Source organism: Eumetopias jubatus, unplaced genomic scaffold (genome assembly GCF_037043125.1).
Source record: "Eumetopias jubatus isolate StellerSeaLion01/CBP00866 unplaced genomic scaffold, mEumJub1_p1.0 scaffold_10, whole genome shotgun sequence".
Lineage (NCBI taxonomy): Eukaryota > Metazoa > Chordata > Mammalia > Carnivora > Otariidae > Eumetopias > Eumetopias jubatus.
Window position 1 is genome coordinate 68,404,257 of NW_028274816.1, and position 15,975 is coordinate 68,420,231.

At 59.6% G+C, this 15,975-nt stretch overlaps 1 protein-coding gene across 1 annotated transcript in view; it reads left to right on the forward strand.

The window, feature by feature from the left end:
• Positions 1 to 1,809: 1,809 nt before the first annotated feature.
• Positions 1,810 to 15,975, forward strand: part of RAI1 (retinoic acid induced 1) — a 116,842-nt gene continuing 102,676 nt past the window's right edge. Inside the window, exon 1 of the mRNA XM_028089582.2 lies at positions 1,810 to 1,920. The gene's annotated coding sequence lies outside the window, so the exon portion shown is untranslated. The remainder of the gene's footprint in view (positions 1,921 to 15,975) is intronic.

Here is a 15,975-nt window from a genome sequence, read left to right on the forward strand (position 1 = left end):
AGACAACCCACAGAAAGAGGGACAGTGTCTAGTACAGAGGAAGGGCACCTTACCTACCCCAGTCCCTCTTTTACCAATGACGAAGCGGAGGTTTGATAGGAGACCTCACTAGTCCCAGGTCACCTGGGAGCTCTGATGCTTCGCTCTCCCCTCCATAGGACCAACAGACCCCAGAGGGTGGGGGGCTGGGGGCGGGCAGGCTCCCAGAGCAGGTGGCTGTGGGTTTCTGCCTGAGCCCTGGTGAGTCAAAGCCTTGGAGCAGCAATTGCTTAGGGAACCTATAAGTTCATAGACTAATTCACTCACTCATTTATTCAATATTCCTTTTTGTACCCTCTGCCAATGGCTTCCTTCCCATAGCTCCAGAACTTTGCATCCAAATTCCTCACCAGGCCCTCTGTAGCCTTGAAGAGGGAGGTCTTCCCTTACGGTTCTGCCTTCAGTGTGCCTACGGCTGGTCGGCTGGTCACCTGGCTCTTTTTTTTTTTTTTTTTTGAAGATTTTATTTATTTATTTGAGAGAGAGAGAATGAGAGATAGCACGAGAGAGAAGAGGGTCAGAGGGAGAAGCAGACTCCCTGCCGAGCAGGGAGCCCGATGCGGGACTCGATCCCAGGACTCCAGGATCATGACCTGAGCCAAAGGCAGTCGCTTAACCAACTGAGCCACCCAGGCGCCCTCGCCTGGCTCCTTATCCACCAAGCTCTCCCCTGTCTCACGGCCTCTCCACGCTGCACTTCTGTTCCTTCTGCTGGGAATGCTCTTCTCCGGGCTCTGCGCCCCGCAGGCTTCCTTCCTGCTATTCAGTTCTCTGCTCAGATAGGCCTCCTTCTCTCACTTCCAGCTAAATAGCCCCTACCCGCCACTTCACCTGCTAATTTGCTTCCTAGAACTCCTAACTCCCTGAAATTACCTTCTTTATGTATGTAAGCATTTGTTTGCTGTCTGTCTGTCCGCAACAGGATGTCAGCATGACAGCAGAGACCGTTTGTCTCTGTTCATTCCCCAGCGTCCAGCAAGGTGCCGGGAACCCAGTACGTGGAGAAATTTCTGTCCAGCCTATTGAGTTTAGAAGTTGAAAAAATGTTTCCCAAACCGTAAAGACGAGGTAATAGTGACGGCTGATGGTGGAGTGAACGTGGGAGCCTGGCCTAGGAACCAGGCCAGAGACTGGAAGCATCTGAGGGCAGGATGCCAGTCCAAATCCTCCGCCCGAGGTTCCAGCCCCCACCCAGTCCCCGGGTCCCACCGCGTCCCCCGGCCCCGGGCGGGGCGTGCGAGTCCGGGAGGGCTCCACCTGGATCGCACGCAAGGCGCCCCCCCGCCCCGCCCCGCCCCGCCCCGCCCCGCCACCTCGGGGCAGGCGGGCGGGCGGGGGGACGCGCAGTGGGGCGCGCGGGCCGCCAGGGGGTGCTGTCGGGGCGCGCACGGCCCACCTGGCGCCTGGGGCCTCGAGCGAGCGCAGCCAGGCCGCCCGGGAACTTTTTTCCTCCCGCTCTCGCTCTCCTTCTCCCCCCGCGCGTCGCCCGCCCGCCCGCCCGTTGGCTCTTCCTGTGCGGAGGGGATCGCATTTCCCCGCGGCACCCGCGGACACCAGGCAGGCCCGGCCGGGTGCGCGGCCAGGGCCCGCTCCCCGCGCCGCCGGCTCCCCGCGCCCCCGGGCGCCGCCCCCGCCGCGGCTGGGCTCGGAGAGTCGAGTCGGAGAGCGAGGCGGCGGCGAGGGCGAGAGGCGAGCCGAACAGGCCGCCCTGCCCGCCGCCGGAGCGCCGGCGCGAGGAGGGGGCGCCGCGGCCCACCCTCCTTCCTGCCTGGCCGCGGGCCGGCCGGGCCGCCGCGCCCTGACCCCCATGGCCGCCCGGGCCTGCGGGCCGCGAAGTCGCAGCGCCAGACCCAGGGCCCCCGAGTGAGCGCGGGCGCCGAGGTGAGCACCGAGCGCTGGGGCGCGGGGGGCGCTGCCGGGGCAGGGGCGGCGCGAGGCGTCGGGATCCGAGGCAGGGTGAGGAATGGAGGCGGGCTCGGGGGCCGAGTGCGCCGCGGGCCGGGAATTTGGGGGTCCGCGAGGTCACGGCTTTGTGTGGTGTGGGGGTGCGCGAGGTCACCGGATGGCCGTCTGGGGGGCGCGAGCGGCGACGGTCCGTGTGGCCCGGGGGCTGTGCGTTCGCGGTGGCCCGGAGTGCTGCCGCGCGGGGCGTAGGGACGCGGGGGGCACTCGCCCGGCGCCGGGGCGGGAGGGGAGCTTTGTGAGTGCGCCCGGGGTGGGGGGGCGGGGAGCCGACTTGTGCGAGTAGGACTCGGGGCCTGGCGTGCGGCACCGCGCGGGAGGCAGGGCGCCAGGGGCGGTGAGGGCCCGGCGTGGGGAGATGGGGCGCGCGGGGCTCTCTGCGGTGCCCCCCACGCGGGCAGCGGCGCCCGGGCCTGTGCGCAGGCCCCGCGACCCGGCAGGAAGCGGCCCCGGAGGCCCGGGCAGCTCCGACGCGGCCAGGCCCCGGGCGCACGGGCCCTTCGGGGGTGACGTCACGGTCGGGGGCGCCGGACACGCGAGCCCCGAGTCCCCGCACCGCGGCGAGCCGGCCAGCTCCCTGGCCCCCGCGCCTTGGAGGCAGGGGTCCCGGGAGGAGGGCGCGGGGGCCGGGCGTCGGGCGGCGTCGCGGAGCGCGGCGGGGGCGAGGGGGTGTCAGGACGCGGGGGGTGACATTTGGAGCCTCGGTCGCGCCGGGGGACCTCGGAGGAGGGGCGGAGGGGAAGCGAAACATCAGTCAGGCCCGAGGCCGCTGCGGCCCCAGCTTCCTGGGACGCCCGTCTTCCCAGCGAGCCCGTTTCCCTTCTTGGGGCTCTTAGTCCTCCTCAAATCCACGCCGAGGGCCGGAGTGCGGACCCGAGCCGGGCCCTCATGGGAGCCCGCGATCGGGCGGCGGTGGGGCGGGGGGGGGGGGGAAGCGCTGGGGTTTCGGCTCCGAATGGACAAAACCGAGTGTAACAATGCGCTATTGGGGGGCTGGGGGAGGGGAGGCAGCGCGCCTGAATGGCGGACCCGGGCCCTGAGCTTCCCCGCTCGCAGCACTCCCTCCCGCAGCGCCTTTGCCATGCCTTCAGCAGGCTCTGATTCAAGAACCCACGCGGGACCCGCACGGCTCCCTCCCACCCAAAGTGCCGCCCCCCCCACCCCCCTCCCGCTTCATTTCTCTTTCCAACGCAGCGGTGTGTGGAGGATTCAAGGGCATTACATCTGGTTGCAATCCGGTTTCAGGCCGCTGCCGGGCTGTTAAAACCTCGCGCTGACGTCAGAGCAGGGGAATTACTTCTTTTTATTTTATCTTTTTTTAGTTGTCTGCTGCCCTGGGAGGGGAGGCGGGGGTGGGTTAGGCGAGCTCCGAAGTGGAGGCGCCGCCGGCGCCGTGGGAGCCCCAGGCTGGGGGCTCTGCTTCTCTTCCTCCACCCCATCCTCCGTACAGACCTTGCCCTGCCTAGGTCAGGCTCAGCCAGGGTGGGGGCAGCTCTCGCTGCGGACTCCGTGGAGGCCCCTCCCGATTGACCACACAGCTGTGTTTCCAGAGGCTTCCCTGGGTTGTGGCTTTGGGGATATGGAAGCTGGAAAGGAATCTTGTTTCTCACTCCAACCCTTTGACAGCGGAGGGGGTATATGGGACCCCAGGAGCATCCCTAGGAGCTTTGGGTGACACAGAAGAGTGAGCACAGACCTTCTGGGCTGGGAGAGGCTCCATTCCAGAACTCTGGTGAAGGCTCTCAAAGGCAAAAAGGTTTGGAAGGAAGCAGAGTTATCAAGAGATGACCCAGGCCCCAGAAGCCAACTCTAGAGTGAGCTGAATAGGACTTATCCCAAGAGCCAGGGGCCCCTCTGGCTTCTTCCTAAACGGAGGGAACTCACCCACTCCGAAACACCATCTCTCTTCCCCTGGACCAGGAGGCCCTTGCAGGCGCCCTCCCCCCACCCCATTCCTTTTAGACTCCCCAGTCTAGACCGATGGCTTTCAAACTCTGCCAGAAACCTGTAGTAAGAAATACATTTTAGGTCACAGTTCTCTTCACCACCACTATATAAAACTGAAACAAAAGTTTAGTGAAATAACTCTTTCCTCTACTTTGTCTGCTGAGCTGATACTTTCTGTTCTAGCCTATTTGGTTTTTTTTTTTTTTTTTAAATACTGGTTGTGGGGGCGCCTGGGTGGCTCAGTCCTTAAGCGTCTGCCTTGGGCTCAGGTCATGATCCCAGGGTCCTGGGATCGAGCGCCGCATTGGGCTCCCCGCTCCACGGGAAGCCTGCTTCTCCCTCTCCCACTCCCCCTGCTTGTGTTCCCTCTCTCGTTGTGTCTGTCTCTGTCAAATAAATAAATAAAATCTTAAAAAAAAATAAAATACTGGTTGCAACCCACTAAATTGATTTCACAATCCACTAATGGGTCATACCCAGAGTTTGAAAAAAACAGTCTACAAAATGAATCTGGCTTCTATTCATTCCACAAACATTAATTGAGGCCCTGACAAGTTCTCTCTTTTTTATTACTCAAGTAACACATGGATTCATTCTTATTGTGAAAAATGCAAATAACCCGGAAGTATAGAGAGTAAAAGTAAAAGTGTCTTCTTCAACCCCCCCCCACAGGTAACCCCAGTTAAGAGTTTGAATGTATTCTCCTAGACGGTTTTGCTACTTGCTTACATATATATATATATATCATATATGCCCATACTTAGTTTTCTTTTACCCCAAATGAGAATACATCTCAGGCTCTTACTCTTTTTTTTGGGGGGGGGCTCTTACTCTTTTCTCCTTTCCATTTGTCTTGGGGAGGCCACAGGGTGAGGTGCTCCAGGGCAAGGCTCCTGGCTCTGCCACACACTGAATGGGTTACGTACCTCTCTGTGTCTCTGTGTGCTGTCTGCCCAGAGGCATAATGAGGGTACTGGCCTCACAGGACTCTAGTGAAGGTTTAATGAGTTATTCCATGTAAACACATAAAGCTTAGAACAGTACTTGTCCCGCTAAATGCCGGTTGGCACTATCAACATTATTAGCACTAGTTTATTTCCATGGCAGTCCATGCATGCATCGTGTTGCTTTTACTTATTTATTTGAGAGAGAGCGTGCAAGCAGGGGAAGGGGGAGAGGGAGAGGGAGAATCCTCAGATTCCCCCACTGGGTGTGGAGCCCAATCCCATGACCCAGACGCTCAACCAACTGAGCCACCCAGGCAGCCCATCTTGTTGCTTTTAATGGCCACCTGTGGCTGTGAGGTGAATGCCGCCCCCCCCCCCACTTTCGAATGTGTGACTCCACAGGGAGGGACAGGGTGGAGCAATGGACGCTGGGCAGGGTTTCTGTGGGAGAGGTACCTGGGCTCATTGGCCCCAAGGGAACAGGTATTTTCCAAGGACCCATATTTTCTGAGCTCCTGTGCTTCGTGCACCTGCCTCCAGAAAGGTCACAGCCCAGTGGGTGACTGAGAGCCAGATAATACCCAAGGGAACCAGCATTGTCATGGGAGCTTGAGCCAGGTTTCGGGCAGGAAACAGGTCACCCCTGTGAAGGCACCACGTAGGTGTTACGGAGATGATAAGGGCATGAGTGTAGGGCAGCATCTTTGGGAAGACTCGTCCAGGCGGAGAAGAGCAGAGGGAGACTGTGTATAATTCCCTTCCATTACGGGTGGGACAGATGACTTGAGCTTTAGGATTCCGTCTCGACCAGAGTCGAGAGGGGCTTCGTGGAAGAGGGGGCTTGGAGCAGGTGCTTCAAGCACCGGCAAGTAAGAACAAGAGGCGCATTCCTGGTGGAGGGAACACTCCAGCAAGTGTTTGGAGGCTGGAACGGACGTGGCGTGTGTCCCGTGGCCAAGAGGGGAGGAACTACCTCAGAAAGAATGATGACGGAAGAGGCTGGGCTGTTACTGGGGCCTCCCTGGCCTCCCTGCCTCCATCCTGCCCCCTCCCAGCGTGGGCCAGAGCGATCTTTTGGGATCACTACCAGAGTGATCTTTCTTAACCGTAGCAGATGTTTCCAGGGGCTCCTGCTACCTTCTGAATACAGGTCCAGCCCGTGGTCCTTCCCCCACGGCAGGGGCCCCTTCTGGTGCCCTCCACCTGCCCTGCCCCATTCAAGCCCCTGCTTTCCCCTTGGGTCCCACGGAAGCCTTCTCCCCAGCATTAGGCCGTGTGTACGTGTGCCTGCCGCTTCCACCTAGGATGCCCTTCACCTTCCTCCCGGCCTCCCAAGACCAAAACAGACGTCCTATGTCCTCCTGCTCTGACCTGTGAGGCAGACTGAGTCATCTCCCTTTGTCTATACCCGCGGCCTAGCCATAGCGTTTATCATGACATTATCGGTAATTCTGTCAGTGTCTGTCCTGCCCACAAGGCTGGAGCATCTAGGCCCGAGAGCACACCTCCCTCCTCTCCTGGCCCCAGTGCCAAGGGCGAGGCCTGGAACTAGGGAGACGCTTGAAAATGCTTCCTGGCAGGGAGGGCTAGGTGCGCGGGGCCGGGTGAGAGCCCCGACACGGTTTCTGCGGGCCCCTGTGTGGGCCCCTGAGATCCCCGGCAGCCGCCCGCCCGGGGGATCTTTGCAGATTCTCAGGGCCCTGCTCAGAGGATTCTGTTCTGGCCGACTTCTGAGAGACAAGTGAGGCCAGAGAGGGGCCCAGCACCCCCAGGCTGCTCCCCGAGGGGGCTGGGGAGAAACTGGCTCATCCTGTTTCCCCGGGGATTGAAGAGACTGTGTGAGGCAGAGCTGTGCCCTGTGCCTGGGTGGGTCACTGGGGATCCGAGATTGGAATGTGACACGGCGGGAGGGGAGGGGACAGGGAGGGTGAGTGCCAGGGGCTGGAGGCAAAGACTGGGGCTCTGCTGGCAAAGGAGAGATTTTGTTCTGCTGGTTCTTGAACCCAAGGGAACAGTGCCTGCGTGGTGGTAGGATGGAGGGAGGGAGGGACGGAGCGAAAGGGAGGTGAGGCAGAAGAGAGAAGGGAGGTGGAGAGGGAAACGCGGAGGGAGGAGGGAAGGAGATGCTCTTCTTGCTAAATAGTATGCTGAGAATCAGGAAAGGAAATACCCAGGAGTACTAGGGCTCTGACACTGAACATTCCTTCCTTCCCTCAGCAGACACCCCCTCAGGTTTTCGCCCTCAGCCCCATGCTCACCCTGGGCCCCAGAGACAAACCCACATGTGGTCTGGCCTTCCGGGCCCTCGAAGTCCAAGGGCCAGGTGGGCAGTGAACATCCACTTTCTCTACGAAGTGATCAGGCTCGGGAGCAGGCTCCTGGGGTGCCATGGAGGGGCAGGAGCGAGTCCTGTGTGGGGAAACGGAGGCAGCGAGCCAGGGTCGGGGGGGGGGGCACTGCGAGCCACCTGTTAGGAGTTGTGGGGACATCTCCCCTCCGCCCTTAGGCTTCGGTCTCAGCTGTAAATTGGGGGCGTCAGGGCTAAGAAAGTAGGGGACTGAGTGGAGAGAGCTGACAGAACAGGGACAGGCCCCAGGCTGGGGGTCTTGAGGGAGGACCTGCAGACTGGAGCGGAGCGTGGGCCCCCTTTCCTCGAGTCCCCTTCTTGGAGACTGTGCACAGGGCAACACCACGGGGGAGGAGAAGCACCGGTCCAGAATCAGGAAAGGGTTTAGCTCCAACTGCTGCTCAAGGCCTGTCACCTCCCTGTCCCGTCGGAGGTGGGAGCATTCACTTCTGCACGCATTAACTGTGGTGCCGGGGTCGGGGTGTTTTAGGATCTGGGAAGCGAGGAGTTTCTGGACTTGGTGTTAGGCCAGCCTGGGTACAGTCCGGCTACGGACTGCCCTCTCTGAGGCTCCATACCCCCACCTTTCAAATGGGCACCATCCGCGGCCCCTCCGGATCACACACACCACACGTGGCCATTCCTCTTCTTGCTGACGGGGCCTAGCACATGGAATCGATGGCAGCTTTGTACCTCTAAGCCTTCCCGGCCGGCACACGGGCCAAAGCCAAGCGGGGCAGGTGAGAAAGAGTTTCCTGGCCAGAGCTTCTGTCCCAGTGCTGGGGGGTGGACCCCCAAGAAGGCCTCCGGCACCTCGGGACTTCGGCGGCAGCGGATGTGGCCGGGTCACCACAGGCTCCTTCCCAAATCACAGATGGAGGCCCTGTGGCTCCGCAGGGGGCTGGGAACACAGCCGCGGCATCTCTGATAACCGTGGCATTGTGGCTGAGCACTGGTACCTGGAGCTTAGCCGCCTGGGTTCAGATCCCGGCTCGGCCGCTTACTAACCTGGACGAGTTCCTGATTTCCTTTGCTCAGTTGCCTCACCTGTGAGATGGAGAAAGTGATAGCACCTAGCCCAGAGGATCGTTGGGCAAGTTAATGAGTTAATGCTCATAAAAGACTGACACCAGCGCCTGGTACAGAGAAGGTGCTAGAGAATGGATCCTCCTTACTGGTTTTGCTTCGTGCCCTGAAGAATCTCAGAGAAGGGCTCTGTGCTGGGGGAAGTGTGTCCCAGCCAGGGCTTTCCTGGGAGGGATGACACCCTGGAAGGGAAGGAAAGGAAAGGGAGTGGCAGGCGCCCCTCCCAGCCCCACCGAGACAGGCCGACTGCTTGAATCAGTGCTTGCCACCTCTGGGCCTTGCTGGACCCTTCCATGGTGACCCAGAGCTCTTTCTCTGTCAGGGGAGCTCAGCGGGTAAGGCCTAAGGGTAGGGAGGCCCTGCAAGGGCCTTCTTCACCGGGAAAGGCAGGCTGCAGACTAAGAAAGATTTCAGGATCAAGTATGGAAGCTAACAGCGTTTGCTGACTGAGGCATCCTCAGGCGCCAGAGGCCGCCAGACCACATCTGGGTGTCCTTAAGCAGCTCCCTCCAGCGCTCTGAGCCTCGATTTCCTCCCTGATCAAGAACTGAAAATAATAGTACCTACTCCATAGTTTTGTTTTTAAGAAGAGTTTTAAATGAGATGGTGCCCCTAAAGCACTTAGCTGTACTTGGCACACTGCGAAATGGTGAATCCGTGTCACCTATTTGTAATAAGAAAAATTCTCAGAAAATTACGTAAATGTGAATTGAAACCCTCCTGAAAGATTCTTCTGGGGGGCTTCCACGAGCCCCATGGGACAAAGAATTGTTACAGTGACTGGAGAGACACGGACGCCCAGAGAAGTTTAGCTAGCGTAGCAAAGTCACACGGTAATCCAGGGCACAGAGGAAGGGGGAGCCAGAACTAGGCCTCAGGCTGCTGCTCTCTGAGGCTTTGAGAGTTATTCTTCCAGCGAATAGTTATGGGCAGTCAGCACTGCTATACAGCTGAGGTCACATGGCCCTGTCTTCTGGAAGCTTCTGGTCTGATAGGGCAAATTAAATCTGTAGAAGATGATGGTAAGAGGTAAAGAGAAAATAAAAACCACCTGTTCTCTTGGGGGGAGGGAGGAGGAGTCCTGCGTTCATTCACTTTGGGAGGGCACTGTGCCAGGCTTAAAGCAGTGGTTCTCCATTGGGGGTGAGTTTGACCCTCTGGAGACAGGTGGGCCATGTCCGGAGACATTTTTGGTTGTCTCAGCTGGGGAGGTACTGGTGTCCAGTGGGTAGAGGCTCGGGATCCTGATGAACATGCTGGGGTGCACAGAAATAACCCCCACAACACATTATCTGGCCCAAAATGTCACTGGTGCCAAGGGAGGTTGACCGCCTGCCCTGGAGAATCGGTACCGGCCGAGCAGATGCCGCCCCTGTCCTTTGGAAGCTTCCAGTCTGGTAGATGGGCAGCCGTTAAAGACATGATTGCATAGATGTGGGGTTAATCGTCATTGTGCTGCAAGCTAAGAAGGTAAAGTGCAGGGAGGAGTAGACCTTGGGGGAAGTCTTTGCAGGCACAGGGCACAGCCCAAGCAAAAGCTCAGAGGCAGACAACCCGAGTGTGTCTGCGGAGACAGCAGAAAATGATCAAGCCGCGGGGGGGGGGGGGGGGGGGGGGGGCTCCAGAGGCGGGGAGAAGATAAAGGCCCATAGGAACTCTCACCTTCAGCAGCCTGGTTTGAGGGAACCACAACTCCAGTGCACTGTACTTTGGGGTCTGAGCCGAGGGGGCCTGCCCAGGCCTAGTGGGGCGGGGGGGGGGGGGGGAGGCGGGAGAGCTGTCCTCCCGCGGAGGCCCAGCCTCCACCCTCTCTCTCATTTGCATCCCTCTGATAGGTGGGAAAGAGAGGCAGGAAAAAGGAAAGAGAGAGGAGGAAGAACGTATTTTCATTTCAAACACAGTAGGGGTGGGGGAGGTAGGAAGGAATCTGGTTTAGGATACCTTTGAGACAAGCACAGAAAATCCCCACCATGGCCCAAAATAGCACTAAAAACAGACGTTTTGGCAAATCAGACTTAATTGAGTGGTTCTCTTTTCTTGAGTCCAGCAGGATGTGGACGGAGCTGGCTTTGTTCCCTTAGGGTGACATTGTCCCCTGGGGCCCTCGCCCTGGCTAATTAAACAGAGAGGCCCTGGTCTCCTGGGCAGGACGGGAGCCTGGGGAGCTCAGCCTGGAAGCCCTTGGCCTTAGCCAGAGGGCCAGAGACAGTGACCTGGGGGGACGACCGGCAGCAGGGCCGGATGGGTGAGAGCAGAGGTGGGAGAGGTCTGGTTCCTCTAAGAAATGGACGCCTGTCTTCTCTGGATGCTGAAAGGGATCACAGAGAAAAGCCATCATTTAAAGAGTGCCTGCAATTTTCGTGGGCATTGGGTGGTCTGTCCTCTCTAAGCCTTAGCCACTGCCTTGTACGGATTCTCAAGGAAGCTGAAGCTCAGTGAGGTTAAGTGACCTGCTTGAGGTCACACAGCAACCAAGTGGCGACACTGAGATTGGAGACGGCATCTGCTGGCTCTAACCTGCTCCTCGTTCACCTCCTCATGGTGGCCACTCATCCAGTCGGCAGAGAATCGCTGGCTGTGAAATGGTACTGCAACCCGGTGGGAAGTTTTTAGGGCTTGGAGTCAGACAGAAATGAACTTAAGTCCTGTCTGGGGCAGTTTGTCTCTGTGGCTTTCTCTCTTGGAGCCTCCTGCCATTTGTCAAGCGGGCACAATCATGCCTTTATCCTGAGTTGCTGTAGGGGTTAAACTCTGCACGGAGGGGACAGGAAGGGGAAGAGGGAGGCCCGGGGAGGTTAGGACCTGCCCAGGGCCACCCAGTGTGGCAGGGTACAATAAAAGAGGCCTGGGTAGAGGGAACCGGGAGAGATTGTTAGATCTTGTGCAGTATCAGTATTGGGTTTCTTTATTTGAACGGGGAGAGAGGGCAGCCCCCACTCTGCAGGTAGAGAAGGTGGTGTGGAATGCGGGTGTTTATTTTTCTTTGCCTGTGAAAGCCCTGTTTCAGCTCAGGCTGATGAGGCTTCCCAAGACACTGCAGAGGGTGCCCGAGGCTACACACTCTGGGGTGCCCACCACGCAGAGGGATCTGCTCAGGTACCTGCCCAGGGGGGGCACTGAGAGGGCACCTACCACGTAAGGCTCCCAGGGCAGCCTGTAAGCCCTCATCCCAGAGCCTGGGATACCCAGGAACCCCCAGAAAGAGTGAGGGGTGGGGGAGGGCCGTAAAACCAGGGTGTCCCTCTGCCTCCTCCAATTCAGCCCTCCTGGCCCCATTCCTCTCCTTATCTCCTGGCAGCCCGTGGGCTGCTGGGAAGTCAGGGGCTGCCTTCCTGATTGACGAACAAAACAAGCCTTGCTCACAAAAGGAGAGAGGAGGTTGGCTGGGCCTCCGGGGCTCCCCTCCCCCTGCCCCAGCCCCTGGCTGCAGGCATCTTTCCTGTTGCACCTAGCTGGCACCCTACATTCTGAGAGGCAGCAAGGGGGCTGCAAAACCATTGTGGGTCAGGCTGCCCCAGCTGGGTGCCCTGGCACCGGGGAGGTGGATTCCAGGAATGCTGGGGTGGCTGTGAGGCAGGGCTTGCTGGAATGGCCGCCCCCCAACCCCCTTCCCTTCAGCTGGCTGGGAGGGCAGCTTGGAGAGGAAGCCAGGCCGGCAGGTAGCAGAGAAAGACATCGGATCCAGGGGGAGCAGCAGAGAAAGCAAACAAACAGGGCTTTGTGTGGCTGCAGATTGGCGTCTCAGAAGGGAAGCCAGGCCTGTGGTAGTGGGGAGGAGGAGGGACCGGGAGGCCAGGCCATTGCTCTGGGCCAGAGATAGGCGGCTGGACCAGCCCAGGCTAGGCGGCCAGGGAGCAGGGAGTGCCACTGTGTGTGGCCAGGCGTCCGGAGTCACAGCCTGGCTGAGTCCCAGCTCTGCCACTTCACTCCTTAACAGCTCTGGGCTTGTTTGCCCACGGAACCTGGGCAGAGTCACTCACATGCAGGACTCGGGAAGATAAGTCATCTGGCCCGACTGGCCGGGCCCAGTCAGTGTGAGTGCCCATCCTACTCTTGTCCCCTATTGTTGCTGGGAGAACACAGGGTAAGAGGGGCTCAGGGGCTCCCCGGGGAGTTGTCAGCTTAGCTGGGTCTCCAGGGAGGGCCGGCAGGGCTGCTCAGAGCCTCGGGCGCTTTGACGGCTTCGAAGGCAGCCATGCTGAGGGGAAACAGGTTCTTGCTGTCCAGTAACAGATGCCTGGGGTGTAGGCGGGTAGAGCTGGCATCGCAGGCCCCCAGGCCTGGGGAACCAAACGCTGCCCCCTGCCCGGGAGGTGGAGGCGCACTAGGCTGGGGGAAGGGCCTTCTTTCGGACAGGCTGAGGGGGCGTTTGGTGGGGGTGGCAAATTCTGGATCCTAGCGCGGGCAGCCCCGGCTCGGCCCGCCTCTGGGGGCAGGGCAGGCCTGGGGGGGGGGGCACGGGGGGAGGGAGGCTTAGGTAGGAGCTGTCAGGCCAGACACACTGGCAGCTCGATTATCGCCTCCGGGGCCATTTCCTCTCCTCTGCTCAACCTCGAGAGGGGGCGGCGAGAGGGCAAACGCCCGCGCTTCCTGCCCTCCCCTCCGCTCCCCTCCGCTCCCCTCCCGCGGCGCCCACCATCTTGGCCGCGCCGGGGCCTCCTCCGCGGCGTCCGGCCTGACAAGGCCCGGCCGGCGGGCCGGCGACGCCGGGAGGGGTCGGGAGCCTCGCGGCGCGGAGGCCGCGCCGGCGGGGGGGGGGGGGGGGGGGAGGAAGGCGCGGGGGAGGCGGGGCGGCCCGCTCCCGTCGCCATGGCAGCGCCCCGTCCCGGCGTGCTCCGCGGGGCCGCTGGGCGGGGCGGCCGAGGCCCCGCCCCCGCGCGGAGCCCGTGTCTTTCCGGGAACCCGGGGCTGTGGGCATTGGCTTCCAATCCGGGCGCTGCGGCTCGAGGCTCGCTCTGCGACCGGATCCTGTGCGGGTTAGCCTCGGGACGGGCTCTGCTCACAGAGTCCCGCAACCGCACATCAGCGGCGGCAGGAAGCGCCTCCTGGGGCCCGGCTCCTGGGCAGGGAAGTCGTTGAAAGTAGGGCCGGGCCTCCAGGCCACGCTGTCCCGGAGCAGCAGGCTCGGGGCCTCCAACTCTGTCCTTCGCTGGTGCTCCCCGTGGGCCAGCCGGGCCTACCTCCCGACCAAGGGCCAGAGAGAGGAGGGGCCAGGAGGGCACCCCCACCACACAGCACGGCGTCCAAGCCTGGACGCTGCCACCCAGACGGCCTCCCTCCAGCCCAGGAGCGCGGCGCTCCTCTAGTTGGCAGCCACCGGGCTGTCTGGCCGGGAGACACATTCCTACCTCCGGAGCCCGGGCACCCCGCCTGCCCTGGGGGCAGCCCCTTCCGGAACTTTGCTGCCGACCCAGCCCTTCCTCCACCCCTCCTTCCTTCTAGTGCCTTAAGTCCCGGACCCGTCACTCCAGGGCCGCCTTCTGTCCCCCCAGTCTTTTCAGAGGCACCGACTCAGCTGACCCTCTGTCCCCTCCTACCTGGATTGGGCAGACAGCAAAAGGTAAATGCCAGCCTTTAGGTCTTGGAAGGGAGGCTGTGTGCCTGTTGAGCAACTATCCCTTGGCCTTTCTCAAGCCTCACGCGGTGCCCACACGCTCAGGGAGAGTGAGAAGGGGCTTTCAGATGCAACAGGAAGGGGCTCAGGCTCCCTATCCATTCCCCGTCCTAAACATTTTGTTTTTAACGAAATCATCATGTTCCTATGTTGAATTTAGAAAAACCTAAATATACGGTTAAACAAATAAGTAAAAATCCCGTGTTTCTACCCCTACCCCTACATAACCACTGTCAACATTTTTTTCCTAGACATGATAAAGAATATATGATAAGTAAATGTAAAATACGGGACCATTCTATATATTTGGTTTTGGAAGGCCCTTGGTGGGGTTTTTCTCTCACTATAAAAGGAGGACAGGCTTATTACAGACTTTTGGAACATATGACAAGTTAAAAACAATTCACCCATACTCCCAGTCTCCAAAGGCAGCCACATTTGACTTCGCCCCCTGTTCACGGGGTTTTTTGTTGTTGTTAAGCATGCCGTCGTTCCTCCTGTGTGTACCCTTTGATATCCTGCTTTTCTCACTTAATGTCGTGTAACATTCTCCTTTTTCCCCCCGAGTCTGTGGGAGTCTTGAGAGAACCGGAACCACATTCTTGTGAGAGCTTCAGAAAAGAGCAGGGCTAGATCCCTTTCTGACTTTGTTCAACCTCTCTCCACGTGTAGACCCTCAGGAGCCCTTCCTCGTTGCCACTAACCTCTGATAAAAGCAGCAGCTGGGGCCAGGGGGTCCTGCTAGCTGAGGGTCCAGGAGGCCACCTAGCCTGCTCAGGGACGCTGAAGACTCGCGGCCCCAGCTGGGATTCAGGTCCCGGCAGCAAGGGGCTTTAATTGGCCCCAGCTGCCTGGGGCTGCAGTGGAGGCTCGGACCTCAGCCTCATTCCATTCCTCCATTTCGCCTTTGCCTGAGCTATGCTCAGACCCAAGAACCCTTTGTTGGTCCTGGAACCCACCTTCTGTTCCCTCTCTACATCCTGGGAGTCATTTTGCTGCTCTAAGCTCCTCTGCCTCTCCCTGGGGGCATGCGGGCCTGGCACCAGGCACAGCCTCCCTATGCCCAGGTGCCCCTCAGGCCTAGCTACAAACTCTCCTTGCCCCCACTCATCCCTGCTGCCAGGCCTTCTCTTCTTCCCCATTCCTGAATGGTTCAGTTCTAACACATCCAAGGCCTGTGTGAAACAGGCCTTGGAAAAATCACAGTTGCCAGGGATGGATTGGCATTTAAAAGGCATCCAAGGCTTGAGGGGCGGGGGGGGGGGAGCTGAAGAGACAAGAGAATGCAGGGCCCTGTCTCCGAGCAGCAGCTGAATTTAGTGGATGGAAAATCACAGAATGCCCCTTTCCCTGGGAATAACACCCCTGGCAGAAGGGCAGCGGGTGGGGCACCAGACATCATGCCCCAGTGGTCACCCTCCCACCACCACGTGCTCTCCAAAATGAAAAGGTGTGGGAGGGCTGTTGTGAGCCTACAGCCAGTGGCCCTGTAAATTATAATCTCTTAACAGGTTTATTCATTTATAAAATATTTAAGACCCGTTTCACTTTACCTGCAGCAAGGAGGCAGCCAGGTTGGGGCCGAGATTGACGCTCTGAACATGATTTATTTATCTGGATTTTCTCTTCTGGGCTGGGCACCGCCTGCCATGTGGAATTTAACCAAGTGGCAAGATGGGTGTGTATCTGTGTGTGTCCCTGGGCTTGGGGGCCTGTGTGGGCAGCATGTGGTCGTGTCCATTGATGGGGGGGTACTCCACCTGGAGGGGGGGGATGGTTCTCCCGTGGCTGCTACATCCGGGCACGCGTATGAGTCTGTCTGTGTTGGGTTGCTAAGTGTGTGCCTGCGTGTGTGTGATTTGTGCGTAGAGTGGGGGTGTCTGTGTTTGTGACTGGGACCAACGTGTGTGTGTGGTGTGTGTGTGTGTGTGTGTGTGTGTCTGGGCTGGAGAAATGAGCTGAGGGGGCTGGTTTGTGTGAGCACATCTTGGGTACCGTGTGTAGTGGTACAACGGGGGCGGGGGGCTGTGCTC